Consider the following 3,934-nt stretch of genomic DNA (forward strand, 5'->3'; position numbering starts at 1 on the left):
TACTCAAAGGTATTCATGTCTATTAGGAAAACAGGAACTTTTTATCTTAAGTGAATCAGATAAGTGCCCTTGGTTGAAATGAGCCTGGACCTCAGGGGCAGTGACTATTGGCTCTGGAGAATGCTGTAGTCAGTGGCATATCAGCATATTTGAAACTGAAAAGACATCACTTTTAACACCTCTATCCTGTAAATAACAAAATTTTTCTCAGTAATAATTATGCAATGCCTGGTTAAAGATGATTATTCATGATTCATCACACTCTGTTTTACCATTGCTTTAAAATTCTTTATAGATAACATACCCTGCATCTTGCCAGCATTCCCACACTGGGTAGACTGCTTATGATATAAGGACATATTTTGGGGTCAGCCACGGTTTTTCTAAAAGTTCCATGTCAGCATTTCTGGAAAAGATTTTTATATATTTTTTATATACAAAGAAGGTGGAAGACATGACTTCCCTTGTGTGTGGGAGCAAAGATCCTCAGTATGGACTGCAGAACTCCAATGGTGTAGAAGGCAATCCCCTGGATTATAAAAAGTAAACATCAGAACTTCTATTTTTATTTTTTATTCTTTAATATTTTCTATTTTTGTGTATGTTTTATAGCAAACATAACATGTTATTACATGTGTACAGTCTATGCAGTACATTTGAATATTTAGGCTTAATTTTTTAAAGAGACCAAGAAAAAAGTTTCCAAGTTGTTTTTGCTTAGAGTTAAGGCATTCGCTGGTGAGACATTGAAATGCTGATCACTTTTCATATTTAACAAAAATAATCTTATTGATGCTTTAGATACTCCATGATAGATCAAACTGTTATTAGATAAAAGTTTGAGAAGCCAAATGAGAGGCTGGCGCACTCCTGAATAGAGATTAGCTATGGGTTCTTGTGGAGAGAGAGGAAAAATGTCCCTTAAAAGTAATGTTGGAATCTTCTCAAAGGTTATATAAAACCTGAGTAAGACTGTGAAGTGCTGCACCATCAGACAGGTGGAAAAATGGAACTTGATGGGTTGATGCTTTTAATTAGCTATGAAACCATAAAGGATCCTTATTCTCCAAGGTTTCCATTAGGTGTACATGGGTTGGAAATATCCGACTTTTTGCGGGGGAGGCAGTACTAGAGACTGAATCAAGGCCTTGGCACTAAGTTACATATTTTTTATGTTACACTTTGAGACAATATCTCACGAGTTGCTCAGTAGCCCAGGCTGGGCTTGAATTTATAATCCTACTGCCTGAGCCCCTCAGAGTGGTAGGATTACAGGTATGCACCACTATGCCCAGTCTTGATATATTTTTATTTACTCTGTTCTTGAGATTCCTAGAACAAGAGTTGCTCACTTGGGAAAGGTTTTGTAAAAGGGCCCAAGACGTCAGGAAAGAAGGGATGAAAATTTGAAGGCATTCTTTTTGAAACGAAGATTGAGATGTCTTGCTGAAGATCCGCTGATACAAAAGGACACTAATGAGGGACAATAAGGAAAGAAGAGGAATTCTGTAGTGGACAGCAGCGGGGATTAGCTGCCCCTGACAGAGATTAGTTCTGGTAAAGCATGTGAGTATGGAATCTCCTTGATATTGATCATGATTTAGAAGGAAACAGAACTTGGGAAGTTCTAGATTAAGGAGTGCTTGTTAAATTATGTTTGAGAGTCATGTTTCCAACTCCTCCATGCTTGGTAATGGAACATGCTTCTGCCACATGACAAAGTTTAAGAAGTGTGAAGTTTTATTGTAGGCACGCCTAACCGTGGTTAGATAATAGCAGGTGTCTCTTTCCTGTCTGATTGTTTATTTTTTTGCAATGTCTGATATTATTTCTAGATTCAAGTTGCTTGGGAGCAAGAGTCATTTCTTAATTCTTCGTTATACATCCAGCACCCCCACAGCGTTTGATACAAAACAAATGAATGAATGTTGACCTAAGAATTTATTTTTTCTTTTTGTTCTATGCTGCTTCATTTTGAAATCCATCATAGAGTGTCTCATGCTACCGAATTGTACAATAAGGAATTAGGGCTTTTGCCATTTTTTGAGGGACAGTCTTTGAGCTTGGGTTGCAAAAGCTCAACCCTAAAACCTCCTGATGCAGGAACGTGTTGCCCAGTTTTCTTGGTTCTCAGACTATATGTTTTCCTTTTCTGGTCCTACATAGGCATCCAGTCAACATTAACTCCCCAAGCCTAATTAATGTACATGGTAAGAAACTCAATTTTAATGTTCATTTTTTTCTTTTCTTTCTTTTTTCTTTGTTTCTTCCTTCCTTCCTTTTCTCATTTCCTTCTTCCTTGCTTCTTTTCTTTTTTCTCTATTTCTCCCCTCCCACTACTCTCACCCCTCTCTTTTCTTCTCATTGTCCTCTTCCTCCCAATCATTCCTCCTCCTCCTCCTCCTCCTTTTTCTCCTGCCTTTCTTTTTTTCCTTCCTGCTCCACTATTCCTGGTCTCTCTGCTTGGTGAACCACAGTTGTTTCTGCCACTTTAAAGCACTCACATTTATGTTTATTACTTATTCACATGAAAAAGAAACAAGCTGAGTGACAATTAAGGAAAGGGATTTCCAATGACATTTTTTCTTCTCCATTTTCTCCCTTGTATATTTCCAGAGGGAAGGAAAACACAGAGCGAGCAATGGAATACACAGATGGCTAATGAAAATGGAGGGAATATCAACATCATTGGTAATGATATACAGAGTAAAATAAATGAGAATGTCAGTATTCGTATCTCAAATTTACCAGGGCTAAGGAAAAGGGGAAAACTGATTTATTATATTCCCCCCAAAAGGTAACTTTTTAATGTGTGGCTATTTGACAAAATATCTTAGGGTTTTTAAATATATATTTCTTTTGACTCAGCAATTCTATTTTATGGACTTAAATCTAAAGAAGTAATCAGAGATATGCACAAAGACTTATATTAAGTTTAATACACTATTATTTATACTAGCTATAAGATCAAATATTCAAATTATGACACAAAGTATGAAATATTAGGCAAATATATTATGAGAAGGGACATTGTTGGGTTATATACAAAACTGTATGTATTTTTGACCAGATATAAAGATACCTAGAAAAATTCTGGGAGTATATACACTATTATTTATCATTATTTTATTATACACTAGTATTGTATTTTCATTAGGTCACTTGTATTAATAGAGTTCTCTTGGGATAATAGGATTAGGGGCATTTTTATTTCTTTGTTTATAGTTATTAATGCACTCTATTTTTCTGTAGTGTAAAGTTTCATTTTTCTTGCCGGGGATTTAGCTCAGCGGTTGCAAGTGCAAGGACCCGAGTTCAATCCCCAGTACAAAAAAAAAAAGTTTCATTTTTCTTAATGTAAAAGGCATCTGTGTTAGATGACTACAAACAGCCCTTCAGTTTCTTCAGTTTTTTTACTTTGCTGCTTTTTCCATCAGGAGGTGGATTCTGAATGTAGTCTGCACCCTGGATCTAGTCTGGCCTTGTGGCTAGTTTTGACCAATGAATAGTGTTAAATTAAGCTGTACAGCTTTTGAGGTTAGACGATTAGAAGCTTTGAAGCTTCCATTTTATTACTATGAAATGCAGCTCTGAAATTGCCATGTAAGGAGCCCAGTCTAACCCATAGGAGGATGAGAAGCTAAAGTAGGGAATCCCCACTCCCCCATCCAGGACTACCTGCCAGGCACCTGAGTGAAAGCCTCATGGATCTTCCAGCCAGGCAATATTCCTTCCAAATGCAGGTGTTTGAGAGAGTCAGGGGCAGATCAGCAGAGAAGCCTTCTCATCAATGGACAGAATCATGGGAAATAATGAACATTATTGTGTAAAGTCACTGAGTTTTGGGGTGCACTGTTACATAGAAACAGATAATTCAAAGAGCAGCATAACTTACTTAAAAAAAAAAAAAGAAAATCAGAGGCTGACTATGGTT

At 36.7% G+C, this 3,934-nt stretch overlaps 1 long non-coding RNA gene across 1 annotated transcript; it reads left to right on the top strand.

The window, feature by feature from the left end:
- The first annotated feature begins 1,263 nt into the window (after window positions 1–1,263).
- LOC104866270 lies at window positions 1,264–2,749 on the top strand. Its single transcript, XR_781399.2, has 3 exons — window positions 1,264–1,566; window positions 2,167–2,210; window positions 2,617–2,749. It is a non-coding gene; the product is annotated as an uncharacterized LOC104866270 (long non-coding RNA).
- The last annotated feature ends 1,185 nt before the right edge of the window (window positions 2,750–3,934 follow it).

The sequence above is a fragment of the Fukomys damarensis genome, unplaced genomic scaffold, assembly GCF_012274545.1.
Source record: "Fukomys damarensis isolate Sample0158 unplaced genomic scaffold, DMR_v1.0_HiC HiC_scaffold_24, whole genome shotgun sequence".
Lineage (NCBI taxonomy): Eukaryota > Metazoa > Chordata > Mammalia > Rodentia > Bathyergidae > Fukomys > Fukomys damarensis.